Below are 20606 nucleotides of genomic sequence, written 5' to 3'. Positions count from 1 at the left end.
AGGAGAGGAAGTGAGATGGGACCTGCAACCCTTGGGGGAGCTCAGTGGGACAGAAGGAAGCCTCATTCTCTTATGGGAAGAGGAGGCAGTACCAGAGGCAGGACAGAGTGAGACCTCTACAGATGGTACTAACCACAGCCCTGCTCCCCAAGCCTGAGAGGGGTGTCCACCGCTGCACACAAGGGCTGGGTGCTGGAATGTGGGGTTTGGAGAGCAGATCCAGGCAGAGGACTGGGGTTGGCTGTGAGGAGACAACCTGAGTGGGCAGGAGGGAGAGAGGAGCTCTGCAAACGGGAGTGCTTGTGGAGGAAGCCTGAACCACCAGAGAAGCAGAGCAGCGTTGTTCAGTGATGCCCGAAGGGCAGGGCCGCCATCCCATCCTCTGTCCGCGTGTTCCAGCCTTTGCCTCACTAGGCAGTAGCGAGGGCTCCCAGCACGGTCCGTTCAGTTCAGTCTCTCAGTTGTGTCCGACTCTCTGCGACCCCATGGACTGCAGGGCGATCTCATGACCCCAGCTGCTGCCTCCTCCTCAGCAATTTTAAATTTACAAAGCAAACATTTTCACCAATGCTAGGTGCCTACGAATTCTGTAATGCAGTTCTTCACACAAGTGTTTTTATTTTGCTGTGTTTTAGTAGATGTTTTGAATCTAAAATCTTAAATGATCTTGATATATACTTAATCAGAAAGTAAGAACGTATGGGACACAGTCCTGGTAAGCTTCATAACAAACAAGACAAACTTAACAAAGTAACAGTTCTTACGAAAACAAACAAGAATTGAGATCTTAAAATATGGTGGAATGTTTTTAAGTCTCAATTCTTGTTTAACACAGGGAACTCTACTCATTGCTCTGTGGTGACCTAGATGGTATGGAAATCTAAAATAGAGTGGATAAATATTGTATATGTGCATGCTGCTAAGTTGCTTCAGTCACATCTGACTCTTTGCCACTCTGTGGACGGTAGCCCGCTAGGATCCTCTGCCCATGGGATTCTCCAGGCAAAAATACTGTAGTGGGTGGCCATGCCCTCCTCCAAGGATTATACACACACACACACACACACACACATATATATATACATGTATATATACATATAAGTGATTACTCTGCAGTACAGCATAACCTAACATCAACATTGTAAAGTAACTATACTCAAATTATTTTTTTCATTAAAAAAATACTGTATATAATCTAACAAGTTTAATAGTGAGAATTAACCACAAACATTTAGGTGGTAAATGTTCTAATTTCCCAAGTCAACAATTTAAAAATTCCATGAGTTGAATAAATATAAAAGTATTTTAGGTTTGTGGAAATGCGGCAGATACACTTAACATTATTGATATTAGTTTGTACAAAGAAAAACCAAACTTTGAAGAAATCTTCAGGTTTGTATTTCTCACTGGAGAGAGGTCCCTTATGCAGTGAAGAATTCAGTTGAGTATGAAATTTATCAAGTCATATGTGTAGTTTGCAGGGGATTGGAAATTATAAAGCAGAAAGCAAATACTATCTGTCCCCAGTATTCCTAGAAGTTTGGCAGTTTTCCATGACTCCACTCACACACTTCTGTCTAGAGACAGAAGCAGAGCATTTAAAAGAGCAAATATATGAGGAAAATATGAAAAAGGGTTATATTTCATTTTCTTGAGCTCCAAAATCTATGCAGAAATTGATTGCAGCCATGCATTGGAAGGACTGATGCTGAGGCTGAAACTCTAATACTTTGACCATCTCATGTGAAGAGTTGGCTCATTGGAAAAGACTCTGATGCTGGGAGGGATTGGAGGCAGGAGGAGAAAGGGATGACAGAGGGTGAGATGGTTGGAAGGCATCACCAGCTCAATGGACATGGGTTTGGGTGGACTCTGGAAGTTGGTGATGGACAGGGAGGCCTGGCGTTCTGTGGTTCATGGGGTTGGAAAGAGTTGGACAAGACTGAGAGACTGAACTGTACTGAGACACCAACCTTTTGTCTGGTGATGCAGAGTAACTTATCAATTTTCTATCTGTCTTAACTATGGATTACTATCTACACTAATTCTCCTCCAGGAACTTCAGAAAAGAGAAAGTGATGAAATGCTTTCCTATACATTCTTTTTCTTTTTTTTTAAACAGAAGCGCGACCGTTTCTTTATTAAATTGTACAAAAAAGGAGGACGGGAGGGGGGCAGCTGTGGGGCTCGGCCCCACCCCGTCCTGGCGCTGTCTGAGAAAGGGATCTGAGGGAGGAGACCCAGGGATCAGGCAGGGCAGGGATGGGCTGGGCAGGATCACGTGAGGCTGGGATGCAGAGCTTAGGAAGGAGAGGCTACTGAAGGAGGGAGAGGCTGGCTGTGGGAAGGGCGGGAAGAGAGGAGGGAGAGGGAGGGGGTGACTGGGGACCAGCTGGGGAGCTCAGATGGAGCAGGTAAGGAGGTGGAAGATGGCAGTGAGGATGCAGGTGCGGCATGAGAAGGCTGGGGGGAGAGAGGGCGGCAACTCTGGCGCGGGGCCCAGAGCAGGGAGCCAGGTGAAGAGGGGTTGCCCGCGGCGCTCCCCACCCCCACCTCCGGGCCCCCAGCGGCCTCCCTCCACCCCCAGCCCACTGGCGGGGGGCTCATGCCGAGGCCCCGTTTTCTGCCTTCTGCCGCGTGGGACCCGCTTCATCCTCCTCTTCAGCAGCGCTCTTCAGCGCGGGCCCTTCGTCCTCCTCCTCTTCTTCCTCATCTTCCTCGCCCCCTTCATCCTCCTCCTCGCCGTCCTCGGCAGTTTCTTCTCCTCCTCCTCTGCGCCGTCCTCCTCCTCCTCCTCCACTTCTTTCTTCCGCTCTTCCCGGCCTGCCTTCTCCTCCACCTTCTCTTTCTTCTCCTTCAGGTCCTTGGCGCTTAACTCGGCCGCTGCCTCCACGCTCTTCTCCGACTCGGGGCCGGGGCCGGGGCCGGGTCTGGCGGGGAGCCGGGGTCCCGGGGCCTGGACGGAAGGGCCCTGGGCGGCAGAGGCGGGCCGCGGCCGGAACCTGGCGCGGGGGCGGGGCGGCCGCTGGGCGAGCGGGGGCTCAGGAAGAGGCGGCAGAGGCGCGCGGGGCGGGGCGGCGCGGGGCGGGGCGGGGCGGCGCGGGGCGGGGCGGGGCGGCGCGGGGCGGGGCGGGGCGGCGCGGGGCGGGGCGGGGCGGCGCGGGGCGGGGCGGGGCGGCGCGGGGCGGGGCGGGGCGGCGCGGGGCGGGGCGGGGCGGCGCGGGGCGGGGCGGGGCGGCGCGGGGCGGGGCGGGGCGGCGCGGGGCGGCGCGGGGCGGGGCGGGGCGGCGCGGGGCGGGGCGGGGCGGCGCGGGGCGGGGCGGCGCGGGGCGGGGCGGGGCGGCGCGGGGCGGGGCGGGGCGGCGCGGGGCGGGGCGGGGCGGCGGGTCTGCAGCGGAGGCCGCGGGGCTGCGCTTCCGGAGGGCGGGCGGAAGGGCGGTGCGGGCGGTGCCGGCGCTCCGGCCGTGGTGGCTTGGTCCTCGGCTCGCCGCCCCTGCACCCGCAGAGCTGCCGCGGACCGGCCCGGCCTATACAGTCTTTGATATTTATTTAGATGTGATTAAATAGTTTGTACTTTTTGTTTTCACATCACTCACTTGTCTTTCTTGTATACACCCTTTCCTGTTTTCTAAACTACATTTGGGAGGAAACTCTTTCATCAGTTATTCAGTTCAGTCGCTCAGTCGTGTCCGACTCTTTGCTACCCCATGAATCGCAACACGCCAGGCCTCCCTGTCCATCACTCAGACTCGCGTGCATCGAGTCAGTGATGCCATCCAGCCATCTCGTCCTCGGTCGTCTCCTTCTTCTCCTGCCCCCAATCCCTCCCAGCATCAGAGTCTTTTCCAATGAGTCAACCCTTCGCATGAGGTGGCCAAAGTACTGGAGTTTCAGCTTTAGCATCATTCCTTCCAAAGAAATCCCAGGGCTGATCTCCTTCAGAATGGACTGGTTGGATCTCCTTGCAGTCCAAGGGACCCTCAAGAGTTTTCTCCAACACCACAGTTCAAAAGCATCAATTCTTCAGTGCTCAGCCTTCTTCACAGTCCAACTCTCACATGCATACATGACCACAGGAAAAACCATAGCCTTGACTAGACAGACCTTAGTGGGCAGTGTAATGTCGCTGCTTCTAAATATGCTATCTAGATTGGTCATAACTTTTCTTCCAAGGCGTAAGCGTCTTTTAATTTCATGGGTGCAATCACCATCTGCAGTGATTTTGGAGCCCCCCAAAATAAAGTCTAACACTGTTAACACTGTTTTTCGATCTATTTCTCATGGAAGTGATAGGACCGGATGCCATCATCTTCGTTTTCTGAATGTTGAGCTTGAAGCCAACTTTTTCACTCTCCTCTTTTACTTTCATCCAGAGGCTTTTTAGTTCCTCTTCACTTTCTGCCATAAGGGTGGTGTCATCTGCATATCTTACATTACTAGAATTTCTCTCCAGTATGTACTCTGCATATACATTAAATAATCAGGGTGATGATATATACAGCCTTGACATACTCCTTTCCCCATTTGGAACCAGTCTGTTGTTCCATGTCTGGTTCTAACTGTTGCTTCTTGATCTGCATAGAGGTTTCTCAGGGGGCAGCTAAGGTGGTCTAGGATTCTCATCTGTTTAAGAATCTTCCACAGTTTGTTGTGATCCACACAGTCAAAGGCTTTAGTCTGCTCAATAAAGCAGAACTGGATGTTTTTCTGGAATTCCCTTTTCCTATGATCCAATGAATGTTGGCATTTTAATCTCTGATTCCTCTGCATTTTGTAAATCCAGCTTGTACATCTGCAAGTTCACGGTTCACGTACAGTTGAAGGCTGGCTTGAAGGATTTTGAGCATTACCTTGCTAGCATGTGAAATGAGCGCTCTTGCGTAGCAGTTTGATCATTCTTTGGCATTGCCCTTCTTTGGGACTGGAATGAACACTTCACTTTTCCAGTCCTGTGACCACTGCTGAGTTTTCCAAATTTGCTGGCATACCTAGCGCAGCACTTTCACAGCATCGTCTTTTAGGATTTGAAATAGCTCAGCTGGAATTCCATCACCACCACAAGCTTTGTTGGTAGTAATTCTTCTTAAGGCCCACTTGACTTCACACTCCAGGATGTCTGGCTCTAGGTGAGTGACAACACCATTGTGGTTATCCAGGTCATTAAGACCTTTGTTGTACAGTCCTGTGTATTCTTCTTAATCTCTTCTGCTTCTGTTAGGTCCATGGCATTTCTGTCCTTTATCGAGCCCATCTTTGCATGAATTGTTCCCTTGGTATCTCTAATTTGCTTAAAGAGACCTCTAGTCTTTCCCATTCTATTGTTTTCTTCTATTTCTTTGCATTGTTCACTTAAGAAGGCTTTCTTATCTCTCCTTGCTAGTCTTTGGAACTCTGCATTCAGATAGGTATATCTTCCCTTTTCTCTTTTGCCTTTCGCCTCTCTTCTTTTCTCAGCTCTTTGTAAGCCTTGCTCAGACAACCATTTTTCCTTTTTGCATTTCTTTTTCTTGGCGATGGTTTTGGTCACTGCCTCCTGTACAAGGTTACAAACCTCTGTCCATAGTTCTTCAGGCAGTCTGTCTATCAGATCGAATCCCTTGAATCTACTTGTCACTTCCACTGTATAATCATGTTGCTGTTGTTCAGTCGCTCAGCTGTGTCTGACTTTGCAACCGCATGGATTGTACCACACCAGGCTTTCCTGTCCATCACCACCTCTGGAGCTTGCTCAAACATGTCCATTGAGTTGGTGATGCTATTCATTGTCTTGTTCTCTTTTGTCCCCTTCTCCTCCTGCCTTCAGTCTTTCCCAGCATCAGGGTCTTTTCCAATGAGTCAGCTCTTCACAACAGGTGGCCGAAGTATTGGAGTTTCAGCTTCAGCATTAGTCTGTCCAGTGAATATTTGGGACTGATCTCCTTTCGGATGGACTGGTTGGATCTCCTTGCAGTCCAAGGGACTCTCAAGAGTCTTCTCCAACACTGCAGTTCAAAAGCATCAATTCTTCGGCACTCAGCTTTCTTTATAGTCCAACTCACGTCCATACATGACTAGTGGAAAAACCAAAGCTTTGGCTAGACAGACCTTTGTTGGCAAACTAATGTCTCTTGTTGTCTAGGTTGGTCATAACTTTTCTTCCAAGGAACAAGTGTCTTTTAATTTCATGGCTGCAGTCACCATCTGCAGTGATTCTGGAGCCCCAAAAAGTTTATTTTGTTTTTATTTCATTACTCTAAGAGGTGGATCCAAACAGAGTTGCGGTTTATAGCATAGCATGTTCTGTCTGTCTGTCCTACCTATATTTCCCTCAAGAGGTTGAGATTATCAGCCCTCTTTTGAGCTCTTTCATCAATTTGGAGTTTCTTTTTCTGTCTGGGTTCAGGCAGTGTGGGCATTTCATTCTCTTTTCACTTGAGAGACCTCCGCACTGTCCTACAGTCTGGCTGTTAACAATTGACATTGCCAGCATCCAACATGTAGGAGGGGTCCCTTCTCTCTGCAACCCTTTCCAGCGTTTATTAGTTTTAGACTTCTTGCCAATGTCCATTCTGACCTGTGTGTGTTTTGATTGGCATTTCTCTTAAGATTTCACCATGTTGAAATATTTTCATATGATTTTTTAAAAAACAGTGTGAGTAAAACACCTCTGTCCCCTTGACCGACTGCCCTGTTTCAAATTCTTTCTTTAGGATCTACCAGAGGACATTTGTTCAGAATAGATTTTTTTTTTTTCCTTTCAGCCCTGTGAAAGTGGAGTTGCTCAGTCCTGTCCAACTCTTTGCGACCCCATCGACTGTAGCCTACCAGGCTCCTCCGTCCATGGGACTTTCCAGGCAGGAATACTGGAGTGGGTTGCCATTTCCTTCTCCCTAAGCCCCATGCTGCTGCTGCTGCTGCTGCTAAGTCGCTTCAGTCGTGTCCGACTCTGTGCAACCCCATAGACGGCAGCCCACCAGGCTCCCCCTTCCCTGGGATTCTCCAGGCCAGAACACTGGAATAGGTTGCCGTTTCCTTCTCCAATGCATGAAAGTGAAAAGTGAAAGTGAAGTCGCTCAGCCGTGTCCGACTCAGCCACCCCATGGAGTGCAGCCCACCAGGCTCCTCCGTCCATGTGATTTTACAGGCAAGAGTACTGGAGTGGAGTGCCATTGCCTTCTCCCTAAGCCCCATAGACCTGGTGAATATGAAGTGCCCGAGAGCACAGGTTTTTCTGTCGTTACCAAACATGGCCCCAAGGTGGCAGCATCTCTTCCTGCTCCACTGCTGGGTTTTTTGTTGTTTTTTAGTGTTTATTTTCTGTTTGAGTAGAGTTGATTTCCGATGTGTTTGTCTTAAGTGTACAGGAACTTGGTTTAGTTGTGCACGAACGTATCTCTATTCCCTTTTGGGTTCTTTTCCTATATTGGTTCTCTCCGTGTGTTCAGTAGACTTCCCTGTGCTATTCCGTTATTTTGGATTATCTATCTGATAAGAAGCAGTGAGTATGTTAATCCCAACCTCTTAATGTCTTCCTTCCCCTACCATAAAAAAAATAATAATCATAAGTGAGTTTTCTAAGTCTGTGAGACTGTTTGTTTATAAGTTAGTTCATTTTGATGAATTTATAGATTCCACCTGTAAGTGATATATTTCTCTTTCCTTCTCTAGTTGACTTTACTCCGTATAATAAATCTCTCGGTCCATCCATGCTGCTGCCGGTGGCATTTTTTCGTTCTGTTGATGGCTGAGTGTATTCGGTGTACAAATGAACCATTTTCTCTTCATTTCTCTATTGATGGACATTGTGGTTGATGCTGTGTCTTGGATATTGTCCATAGTGCTGCCCTGAAGAGAGGGGTGCATGTATCATTTTAAATTAATGTTCTTTACGGATCTAACCCAAGGAGTGGGCTTGCCGGATCATGTACTAAGTCTATAGTTAGTGTTTTAAGGAACGCCCATACTGTTTTCCTTGTGGCTGCCCGCGCCGATTTCCATTCCTGCCTGCAGTGTAGGAGGAGTCCCTGTTCCCCTTGCCCTCAGCAGCAGTTAATCCTTGTTCATCTTTTGGAGGATGGCTGTTCTGAGGGGTGGGAGGTGATACCATGGCCCAGTTTTGATTTCTATTTCTTCAATAGTTAGTGATGCTGAGCATCTTTGCAGGTGCTTTATATGGCCACCTGGATGTCTTCTTTGGACAAATGCCCATTTAGATCTTTGGTCCATTTTTTCTAATGGGATTTTTTTTTAAATATATATATATATTGAGATGCATGATCTGTTTGCATATTTTGGAGATAAATTCCTTGTTTCTAAATTGAGTTCCAAACATTTTTTTCCCCATTCCAAAGATTTCTTTTTTTTTTTAGTCTGGTTTACAGTTTCCTGTGCAGTGCAAATGTTTTTGAGGTTAGAGAAACTCAAGTCTTTTGTTGAGTTTTGTTGAATTTTTCATTATTCTAAAAGTGGATCCAAAAGGGTTTGCTATGATTTCTGTCAAAGCTTGTTCTTCCTATAATTTCCTCAAGGGGTTTAGAGTAATTGCCCCTCCATTAAGCTCTTTAATTGGTTTGGAGTTATTTTCTCTGTATGAGGATAGGGAATTGTGACAATTTCATTCACTGTTATCTTATTGTTATCTTGTTAGCCTCTCCTCTGTATGGACTCTTAGAAATTTAACTTGGTAGCCTCCGTGCAGGAGAATTAATTCCCTTTTCTCCAAAACCTTCCAGCATTTATTGTTTGTAGACTTTTTGACAAAGGTCATTTTGACCTTTTCAGTAGGTATGTTTTTGGGTTAGCTATCTGATAATACATAGTATGTATGTTAATTCCAACTTCTTAATGTCTGCCTACCCTTCCCTTTTTTGAAATAATCATAGGTGAGTTTTATTAGTCTGAGTCTATTTCTGTTTATAAATCTGTTCACTTGAAAGAACTTATAGATCCCACTTGTAAGTGATATAATCTTTCTCTTTCCCTGACTTCTCTCAGGACAATAAATCTCTTGATCCATCTATGCCGCTGTTAATGGCATTATTTTTGTTGTTCTTTTTGATGGCTGAGTGTATTCCAGTGTCTAGATGGGTCAGTTGCTCTTCATTTCTCTCTATTGATGGACATTTTGGCTGAAGCTCTCTCTCGGAATTTGTAAATAGTGGTGCCATGAAAACAGAGGAGCAAGTATCATTTTAAATTATGATTTTATCCAGACCTAAGGGAAGGAGTGGGCTTGCTTCATCAGGTGGCAACTATATTTAATGTTTTCAGGAATCTCCATACTGTTTTTCTTGTGGCTGCACCCACCCATTTCCATCCCCACCCACAGTGTAGGAGGCCTCCCTGTTCCCCTCGCCCTCTGAAGCATTGAATCTTTGTAGATCTGTTGGAGGATGGTCATTCTGAGGGGGTGAGCTGATACCTTGTTGCAGTTTGATTGGCATTTCTCTAACAGAGATGCTGAGCATCTTTTCATAGGCTTTATGCCCATCTCGATGCCTTCTTTGAAGATACATCCATTTAGATCTTTGGTCAATTTTTTCTCTTGGGTTGATTGTATTTTGATATTGAGCTGCAGGAGCTGTTTGCATGTTTTTCAGATGAATATGTTGCTTTTAAATTCGGTTGCATTTTCCCCCTGATGTTCAGGGTTGTCTTTTTCTTCCGTTTTGGGTTTCCCTTGCTGTGCAAAAGCTTTTGAAGTTAATGAAGTCCCTTTTGTTGAGTCTTATTTTTCATTATCCTAAAAGTGGGTTCAAAAACAACTTGCTGTGATTTGTGTCAAACCGTGTTCTGCCTATATTTTCCTAGGTTTAGAGTAATCGTCCCTCAGTTTAGTTCTTTAATGGATTTGAAACGTCTTTTTCTGTAATTGGTTAGGGACTGTCAGTTTCCTCACTTTTCACTTGTTTAAGGAACCTCCCCCCTCTCCTACACACTGGTTGTTAGCAATTTATTTTGCCAGCATCAGTGTAGGAAGGTTCCCTTTTCTCCACAACCGCTCCGGCATTTCCTGTTGGTAGACTTTTTGACAAAGGCCATTTAACCAATTGTAGTTTTGATTTGGATTCTATAAGATTTCATCATGTGAAGGCTGTTCATGTGATTTTTTTTTTTTAAACAGTGTGAGTAAAACTGACCTCTCAAGGTTGGCCTCTGGACCGTCTGCTCTGCTTTACATTCTCTTTCCAGGATCTACTCGAGGGCACTAGCTGAGGACAGGTGTTTTTTCCTTACATCAGAGCAGGCCTGGTGAATATGAAGTGGCCATCAGCGCAGGTTTTTCAGCTGATGTTACCAAAAGCGGCCACAAGACGGCAGCATTTCTTCATGCCCACCAGAGCCTTAGGGCAAGTCCTGTTCTGGGTAGTTAATTAGGATGGATACACCCAAGGCTGTGTCTCCTTCCTTCTCTCTGAGCCTTTATCGGGACAGGTCTCAAGGATTGCCACACCACTCTGTAGAAGAAGCTGTCCTCTCAGTGGGGTGACCCTAAGGAAGGAGGCTGGAGGTGGGGGAACCCTGTCACCAGGAGACATGGTACCCAGAGCACTTTGCAAAGCTCTTCCAGCCCGGAGACCCCACCATCCTTTGGGGGCACCAGGGTTGGCTCTGCTGCGAGACTGTGGGCTCATGCAGAAGGGAACAGGCTGTCCAAGTCCATGGGGTGGGGGGTGGGGGGCTGTTTGCCTGGCAAACCCTCCCCAGCACCCTCAGCCCCAGGACAGTCCTGCCTGGGGACCCAAGCCTGCTCAGACTCCAGGCATGTGACACCAGCCCAGGTCGCCAAGGCCAGATGGGAACAGAGCCAGCAGTTCTTTTCTCTTTTTTTTAAAAATGTTTTTGAATTGTAGTTTACAGGTGACTTACACTGTGGTGGCTTGTACAGAAACTTGATTCATTTATTTGTGGAAGTACATATATTCTTTATCGTTTTCTTTTCCCATAGAGGTTATTACAGAGTTTTGAGAGGGTTTCTTGTGCTCTGTGGTGGGTCCTTGTGGATTATTTTAGAAGTATAAATAGTAGTGTGTTTATGTTCTTCTCAACCTGCTAATTTCTCCCTGCCCCACACATTTCACTTTGGGGAACCATGAATTTATTTTCTAAGTCTGTGATGCTGTTTCTGTTTTGTAAAGAAGTTCACTTGTATCCATGTTTAGGTTCTACCTAGAAGTGGTCTTATAGGATATATGTTTTTTCCAAATGCAGACAAAGGCCCAGAAGGGCTTCCTGTGTTAGTGATGTGAGTCCCCTCTCACTGGGCTCTCACCCAGGACTCTGGCACTCCTCACCCGGTGTGCGCTACCTAGTCTCGGTCTTAAATAAATAAACTGCTTCTGTGTGCTTGCCCAGACATTCTGTGTGTCTCTAATAGTGACCTTTGTATCTGTTTTTACGGGGTGTGCCTCTTTGAGACACATTCTTGCTTTCCAGCAGAGGAAAGACCCAGGGTCACTTTGCTTCTCGCCTCTGGCCCCTGCTGGTCTGGCAGCAAGGACTCCTGGTTCTCTTCCGGGCTCCCCACATTCAGTTCAGGACGGCTCACTGCTGCCTGCGAGACCACTTCGTGCTGAAACCAGAAATCCGGGAGTTCAAGGTTTGCGTTAAAACATTGGGATGGACATGATTGAAAGGAGTATCGATGGACATAAGTTTGAGTAAACTCTGGCAGCTGGTGATGGACAGGGAGGCCGGGCGAGCTGCAGTCCATGGGGTCGCAAAGAGTCAGACACCACTGAGCCACTGAACTGAACTGAGATAGGGAAGATAATGTTATATGTGGTCAGGACTCTCTAAGACTACACTAGATTTGATTAGGTAAATAAATTTTGTGATTAACAGAAAGCTGTGACCAGACTGGAATTTGGTTTTCTCTCCCTGTTAAGAGAATAAAGTTTTCTTGGAACGTGGCTTTAGATAATGGTCTATGTGAATTTCTTTGCCTTAAAGTGATTTATATTTGTTTTTAAAATCTCCGGTTACTTTGGTGAAGTAGATATTATTTCACAGTGACCTATGAAGATTGTGGTACATGTAGATAAAGCCAATTCTGCTTCTACAAAGAATTAACCCCTCATTGTCAGACTTTTGTTTTCCTGATGTCCTTAGGAGTTGGCAATAGTCTCCTAAAGTAAGGAATTTACAGTGGTAAACACTAGCTGTAACTCAGTCAGGGCCACGGGAAATCCAAGACGGCCACTCAGCTCTTCCCAGCTCCCAGACAGACCTCATTTACATTTGATGGCTTACAGCCTTTCCTGGGTACATGTTACAAATCTGATGGCCTCACAATGGAAAACATAGTTTAAAATGTGTTTTCCACTTGGGGTACATTTACCACAGTCTCCAGGGATCATGGCACCCACTTCACTGGACAAACCATGCAAGCCTTAACAAAAACTTCACAAACTTCTTACAGCTATCACCGTCATCATCATATTCAATCATCAGTCAAGGACAACAGAACAAAGATTAATTACGTGAGGTTAAATAAACTGCTAAACGTGATTATAATGTTCATGACCTTTGGGGTGACGTATTACTGGCTTCCACTCTTTTCAGGTATAAAGAAGCTCTTCTCCTCAGGCTACTTAAGACTTACAACAGTTTGGTAATTTACACCTCTGGGTAAAATTCAAACATCTTTTCTTTTCTCTCTGCCTTGTCCCTCCAGAAATTAGAGACACTTGGGTTCTGAGCAGCCTTATCAGGAAAATGAAAAGACCGTCTCCTGACACGTACAGGAATCTCAAAGATTTTGAGATTTGGGGGACCTTTAGAAGAGAGGAAAATCCACTTAGGCAGAATCTGATGGCAGGCCTTTGGCATGACTTCTTGGCCTTGAGAGGCCTTGGGAAATTTTAGCCCAAGACTCCTGAGGAATTATAGCAGAGACCGTGTAAAGAAGCTGTGTGGTCAGTACACCAAACTTAGTTTTAAAACAACTTAGTCTTGGCCTAGTTTAATAAAAATGGGGGTAATTTTAGAAAAAACTTGTTTCATTAAATATTAAATTCTAGTTTTGGTAATTAAGGTCTATGTTTACTAAGACTTTTTCATCTTAGTAGACGTAGGACCTGGATTACACTGGCTACACTTCGTATAGGTTCTCAGATTCTTGCTTGTGACCCGACTAGTACTGCGAGCTGTGTTATTTCTTTTTCTGCCTGCTTTCGAGTTGCTTCTTGCATTACCAAATATACGACTGAGCCTCTGATACAACAATGCTAAGTCACTTCAGTTGTCTGACACTGTGTGACCCCATAGATGGAAGCCCACCAGGCTCCCCTGTCCCTGGGATGCTCCAGGCAAGAACACTGGAGTGGGTTGCCATTTCCTTCTCCAATGGATGAACGTGAAAAGTGAAAGTGAAGTTGCTCAGTCCTGTCTGACCCTCAGCAACCCCATGGGCTGCAGCCTCCAGGCTCCTCCATCCATGGGATTTTCCAGGCAAGAGTCTTGGAGTGGGGTGCCATTGCCTTCTCTGGATAAAACAATAATATCATATAATTCCTCATGAGCTCAGTGATGGTAGTGGTTTAACTCTAAATATGGGAAGAAGCTTCAAATGGGAATATTTTCACGGACTACAGAGGCTGGAGAGACAGGTGGTCCAGCGGCTCCTGGCTACTGCTGTATGGTCTTGTCCAGTAACGCCACACTGAGTGGCCTGTCAGCGGAATCTTTGCCAGACCTAGGAACGAGCGTGCTTAGCACCATGGCTCAAAACGGATGTGAGATGCTACCAAAACCGTGGTCACACCGACAGCCAGGAGGGGCAATGCTGACAGGAGACGGGCACCGCCGTCTGCTCCTGCAAAGACTGAACCAGGGGCCACTGCCGCTGCTGGCCTTCAGCACAGCCTGAATGGCACGGAGGCGGCAGTCAGGAACGAGGCCTCGCGCTCTGGGGAAGATGGCAGAGCAAGCCGGTTAGATGCCTTCAGGGAAGATTTTCATGAGCCCATTCTTGCCTCTCTCATGCCCAGTTCAGTTCAGTTCAGTCTCTCAGTCGTGTCCAACTCTTCGCAACGCCATGAATCACAGTATGCCAGGCCTCCCTGTCCATCACCAACTCCCGGAGTTCACTCAGACTCATGTCTATTGAGTCCGTGATGCCATCCAGCCATCTCATGCTCTGTTGTCCCCTTCTCCTCCTGCCCCCTATCCCTTCCAGCATCAGAGTCTTTTCCAATGAGTCAACTCTTTGCATGAGGTGGCCAAAGTCCTGGAGTTTCAGCTTCAGCATCATTACTTCCAAAGAAATCCCAGGGTTGATCTCCTTCAGAATGGACTGGTTGGATCTCCTTGCAGTCCAAGGGACTCTCAAGAGTCTTCTCCAACACCACAGTTCAAAAGCATCAATTCTTAGGCGCTCAGCCTTCTTCACAGTCCAACTCTCACATCCATACATGACCACAGGAAAAACCATAGCCTTGACTAGACGGACCTTAGTTGGCAAGGTAATGTCTCAGCTTTTGGATATACTATCTAGTTTGGTCATAACTTTTCTTCCAAGAGGTAAGCGTCTTTTAATTTCATGGCTGCAGTCACCATCTGCAGTCATTATGGAGCCCCAAAAAATAAAGTCTGACACTGTTTCCACTGTTTCCCCATCTATTTCCCATGAAGTGATGGGACCGGATGCCATGATCTTCATTTTCTGAATGTTGAGCTTTAAGCCAACTTTTTCATTCTCCTCTTTCACTTTCATCAAGAGGCTTTTTAGTTCCTCTTCACTTTCTGCCATAAGGGTGGTGTCATCTGCATGTCTGAGGTTATTGAGATTTCTCCTGGCAATCTTGATTCCAGCTTGTGTTTCTTCCAGTCCAGCATTTCTCATGATGTACTCTGCATAGAAGTTAAATAAGCAGGGTGACAATATACAGCCTTGACGTACTCTTTTTCCTATTTGGAACCAGTCTGTTGTTCCATGCCCAGTTCTAACTGTTGCTTCCTGACCTGCATACAGATTTCTCAAGAGGCAGGTCAGGTGGTCTGGTATTCCCATCTCTTTCAGAATTTCCCACAGTTTACTGTGATCCGCACCGTCAAAGGCTTTGGCATAGTCAATAAAGCAAACAAGAGATGGCAAGGGTGAACATCAACATTCTAGGAATCAGCGAACTAAAATGGACTGGAATGGGTGAATTTAACTCAGATGACCATTATATCTACTACTCATGCCTAGAGAAGCACCAAAGTCAGTAACTGTGACAACTGCTTTGGGTTTTGTGATTTTTTTTGTTGTTAATAATACCACATCAGAGGTTAAAGTCTATTTAGATAAATCTAGACAACTGGCTACCAGGCTAAAGGTCTCCTTGAAGTGCCAGGTCTAGACTGGAACTCAGGCTTACTCTCCTGGGAAAAAAAAAAAGAGAGATCTATTTTGCTTATTATTGTTCAGGTTGTCCCTACTCCAACTACTTCAAACTGAGTCTGTCACACCTACATCAGTCACTCTGGGAGGGGAGGGGAGTGGGGGAGGGTTGAGAGGTGGGGAGGAGGGGAGGGTGGCTGGTGAGAGGAGTGGGGGAGGGGAGGGTTGGGACCCCTGGGGAGGAGAGGGGAGGGAAGGAGAGGGGATGGTGGGACCCTGAGGAGGGGAGGGGAGAGGAGGGGAGGGGAGGGTGGGACCCTGGGGAGGGGAGGAAAGGGGTGGGGAGGGGCGGGGTGCCTCCTGTGGAGAAGCAAGGCAGGGTGGGCCCTGCCAAGGTGGGGCCTTCGGGGTGTGGCTGAGGTGGGGCCTTAGTGATTTGGGTCTTAGGCTCTTTGTCCACTACCTTTCAGAGAACAGTTGTTGAGTGTAGGCTTTTGTTTGCTGGTTTGTTTAGCAGGTCCCCAGGCTTGGTGAGGGCCTTCCCGGGTGGGTGGCTCAGCAGTAAAGAATCTGCCTGAGATGCAGAAAACGCAGGAGACATCACTGATTGGCTACCTGGCTCAGGAAGATACCTCGAGGAGGGCCTGGCAAGCCATTCCAGAATTCCTATCTGGAGAATCCAATGGACAGAGGAGACTGGAGGGCCCCAGTCCATCGAGTCGCAAAGAGCTGGACACGACTCTGAGCACACGTGACTGTTGCTGGGTATTAGCTGCCCAGCAGATGTTTACAGTTGCTTTTACCAGGGTCAGAAATGGTATGGACCTAACAGAAGCAGAAGATATTAAGAGGTGGCAAGAACACACGGAAGAACTGTACAAAAAAGATCTTCACAACCCAGATAATCATGATGATGTGATCACTAATCTAGAGACAGACATCTTGGAATGTGAAGTCAAGTGGGCCTTAGAAAGCATCACTATGAACAAAGCTAGTGGAGGTGATGGAATTCCAATTGAGCTGTTTCAAATCCTGAAAGATGATGCTGTGAAAGTGCTGCACTCAATATGCCAGCAAATTTGGAAAACTCAGCAGTGGCCATAGGACTGGAAAAGGTCAGTTTTCATTCCAATCTCAAAGAAAGGCAACACCAAAGAATGCTCTAACTACCACACAATTGCACTCATCTCACATGCTAGTAAAGTAATGCTCAAAATTCTCCAAGCCAGGCTTCAGCAATACGTGAACCATGAACTTCCTGATGTTCAAGCTGGTCCTCAGGACCAGGCAGAGGAACAAGAGATCAAATTGCCAACATCTGCTGGATCATGAAAAAGCAAGAGAGTTCCACAAAAACATCTATTTCTGCTTTATTGACTATGTCAAATCCTTTGACTGTGTGGATCACAATAAACTGTGGAAAATTCTGAAAGAGATGGGAATACCAGACCACCTGACCTGCCTCTTGAGAAATCTGTATGCAGGTTAGGAAGTAACAGTTAGAACTGGACATGGAACAACAGACTGGTTCCAAATAGGAAAAGGAGTACGTCAAGGCTATATATTGTCACCCTGCTTATTTAACTTCTATGCAGAGTACATCATGAGAAATGCTGGACTGGAAGAAACACAAGCTGAATCAAGATTGCCAGGAGAAATATGAATAAACTCAGATATGCAGATGACACCACCCTTATGGCAGATATTCAAGAGGAGCTGAAAAGCCTCTTGATGAAAGTGAAAGAGGAGAATGAAAAAGTTGGCTTAAAGCTCAACGTTCAGAAAATGAAGATCATGGCATCCGGTCCCATCACTTCATGGGAAATAGATGGGGAAACAGTGGAAACAGTGTCAGACTTTATTTTTTGGGGCTCCATAATGACTGCAGATGGTGACTGCAGCCATGAAATTAAAAGACGCTTACCTCTTGGAAGAAAAGTTATGACCAACCAAGACAGCATATTCAAAAGCAAAGACATTACCTTGCCAACTAAGGTCCATCTAGTCAAGGCTATGGTTTTTCCTGTGGTCGTGTATGGCTGTGAGAGTTGGACTGTGAAGAAGGCTGAGCGCCTAAGAATTGATGCTTTTGAACTGTGGTGTTGGAGAAGACTCTTGAGAGTCCCTTGGACTGCAAGGAGATCCAACCAGTCCATTCTGAAGGAGATCAACCCTGGGGTTTCTTTGGAAGGAATGATGCTAAAGCTGAAACTCCAGAACTTTGGCCACCTCATGCGAAGGGTTGACTCATTGGAAAAGACTGATGCTGGGAGAGATTGGGGGCAGGAGGAGAAGGGGACGACCGAAGATGAGATGGCTGGATGGCATCACGGACTCGATGGACGTGAGTCTCAGTGAACTCCGGGAGATGGTGATGAACTGGGAGGCCTGGCGTGCTGCAATTCATGGGGTCACGAAGAGTCAGACACGACTGAGTGACTGAACTGAACTGTTCTTACCAGGGTCAGGATTAAGTCAGAACCAGAGTCATACCAGAGTGAGGCCTAAGTACGTACCACAGTCAGGCCTGAGTGTGACCAGAGTCAGGCTTAAGTCAGTACCAGAGTCAGGACTAACTCAGGACCAGGCGAGGTCATAGTGGGAACCAGATCCAGGCCTTAGTGTGGACAGAGTCAGGCCTAAGGAAGTACCACAGCCAGGCCTCAGTGAGTACCAGACTCTGGCCTTACTGTGTAGTAGAGTCAGGCCTGAGTGTGGACCAGAGTCAGTCCTAATGATGACCAGAGTCAGGCCTTAGTGAGGACTGCAGTCAGGCCTCAGTGTGGACCAAGTCAGGCCTTACAGTGGACCAGAGTTAGGCCTAAGTGAGTACGACAGACTGGCATAGGAGTGGACCAGGGTCAGGCTGAAGTGAGTATCACAGTCAGGTCTAAGTGAGTACCACAGTCAGTCCTTAGTGTGGACAGGACTAAGCCTTTAGTGTGATCCAGAGTCAGTCCTTAGTGTGGACTAGAGTCTGTGCTAAGTGAGTAAGACAGACAGGCATAGGAGTGGACCAGGGTCAGGCCAAAATGAGGACCAGAGTCAGGGCTTAGCATGCACCAGAATCAGGTCTCAGGATGGACCTGAGTCAGAGTCAGTAAGTACCAGAGTAAGGCCTTATGTGGCCCAGAGTCTGCCTGAGTGTGCACCAGATTCAGTCCTGATTGTCGACCAGAGTGAGGCCTTAGCCTGGTCCAAAGTCAGGCCTGAGTGAGCATCAGAGTCAGGCCTGAGTGTGACCAGAGTCAGGCATCAGTGTGGACCAGGGTCAGGCCTGAGTGTGGGTCAGAGTAGGCTTGAGTGTGGACCTGAGTCAGGCCTGAGTGTCCACCAGGGTTAGGCCTGAGTGTAGACCATAGCAGGCCTGAGTGTCCACCAGGGTCAGGCCTGAGTGTGGATCAGAGTAGGCTTGAGTGTGGAGCTGAGTCAGGCCTGAGTGTCTACCAGGGTTAGGCCTGAGTGTAGACCATAGCAGGCCTGAGTGTCCACCAGGGTCAGGCCTGAGTGTCCACCAGAGTCAGGCCTGAATGTGCACCAGAGTCAGGTCTGAGTGGACACCAGAGTCAGGGCTGAGTGTGGACCAGAGTCAGGCCTGTGTGTCCACCAGAGTCAGACCTGAGTGTCCACCAGGGTCAGGCCTGAGTGTGCACCAGAGTCAGGCCTGAGTGTGTACCAGAATCAGGCCTGAGTGTGGACCAGAGTCAGGCCTGAGTGTGGACCAGTCAGGGCTGAATGTGCACCAGAATTAGGCCTGAGTGTGACCAGAGTCACACCTGAGTGTCCACCAGAGTCAGGCCTGAGTGCGACCAGCGTCAGGCCGGAGTATGACCAGCTCAGGCCTGAGTGTGCACCAGAGTCAGGCCTGAGTGTGCACCAGAGTCACACCTGAGTGTGCACCATAGTCAAGCTTGAGTGTGACCAGCGTCAGGCCTGAGTGTGCACCAAAGTGAGGCCTGTGTGTGACCAGCGTCAGGCCTGAGTGTGCACCAGAGTCACACCTGAGTATTTCCAGAGTCACACCTGAGTGTTTTCAGAGTCACACCTGAGTGTGCACCAGAGTCAGGCCTGAGTGTTTCCAGAGTCACACCTGAGTGTGCACCAGAGTCAGGCCTGAGTGTGGAACTGAGTCTTCCTGATGCATGACTATCATTCATTTAGGCCTCACTCTGGTCTACACCAAGCCTGACTCTTGTACCCACTCAGGCCAGACTCGGGTCCACACTCAATACAGACTTGGGTCCACACTAAGGCATGGTTCTGGTCCACTCTCAGGCCTGACTCTAAACCACTTAAGACCTGACTCTCATCCACTTTAAGGGCTGACTGGTCCACATTAAGTCTGACTCTAGTTCACACTTAGGCCTGACAGTGGCCCACTCTCAGCCCTGACTGTGGTTCTCACTGAGGCCTCATACTACTCCCCACCACAGCCTGACTCTAGTCCACACTTAGGCCTGAGTCTGGTCCTCAGTCAGGCCTGACTCTAGTCAAGGCTAAGGCCTGGTTCCACACTAGGGCCTGAATCTGCTGCTCACTAAGGCCCGTACATCATAAATCAGTTCAACCCCGAATAAGTTATCATTACAGCTGGCATGAGCTTAGTCAGAAACTGACAGAAAATTTCAGAGCTATTATCCAGCAATAAAAAATAAATTAAAAAATCATATATGTGTATAAATTTTCAGACATTGTTCTCCATGCCTGCAGAGAGAGCTGGAGAAAAAGTAATATTTTAGAAGACAGCCACACCCCAGCGATATCGGCAGCTCTAGTTTCAATAACCAAGACGGTGAAGCAACCTACGCTTAGAAGGAGAGATGACAGACAGAAGAGACGCAGCACAGACACACAGGGCGATATTACTCTACACAGTATGCGATGAAGTAGCGCCTTTTCCAGCCACGGTGACAGAAAACGTACGGCCGTGATCTCGGGGAGACAGCAGTGAGCGGGCCTGGAGAGAGATCTCGGCTCCCTGCCCGGAGCTGAACCAGGGTGCCCTGGATGAAAAGCAGGACTGCCAGCCCCGAGACCGCCTGTGGCCAGAGTGTAGAAGCAAAGCGACCCTCGGTCGTTCCCTGCTTTGAACCCAAGAATATTTTAAGGAGGCAAGAAGCATAAATACACATAGAAGTCCATTATTATCGACACAGTGTAACATCTCAGAGAGCACAGAGAAACACAGGGTGTTTAAGAGAGAAGCAGCTCAGGGATAGAGAACCGAGAGAAGTGTGCGGGTCCTGCGGAGAAGCCCAGGGAGAGCTGACGTGAATCCCGCATTGAGGACCGTCCTTCCGGG

The 20606-nt window shown here is 47.6% G+C and overlaps 1 pseudogene; it reads right to left on the bottom strand.

The window, feature by feature from the left end:
• Positions 1-2603: 2603 nt before the first annotated feature.
• Positions 2604-12413, bottom strand: LOC138419585 (DDRGK domain-containing protein 1-like; annotated as a pseudogene).
• Between the last annotated feature and the right edge of the window lie 8193 nt (positions 12414-20606).

This window comes from Ovis canadensis, chromosome 14 (assembly GCF_042477335.2).
Source record: "Ovis canadensis isolate MfBH-ARS-UI-01 breed Bighorn chromosome 14, ARS-UI_OviCan_v2, whole genome shotgun sequence".
Taxonomy (NCBI): domain Eukaryota; kingdom Metazoa; phylum Chordata; class Mammalia; order Artiodactyla; family Bovidae; genus Ovis; species Ovis canadensis.
The sequence above is the reverse complement of the archived record's forward strand: the minus strand, read 5'-3'. Positions and strand labels throughout refer to the sequence as shown.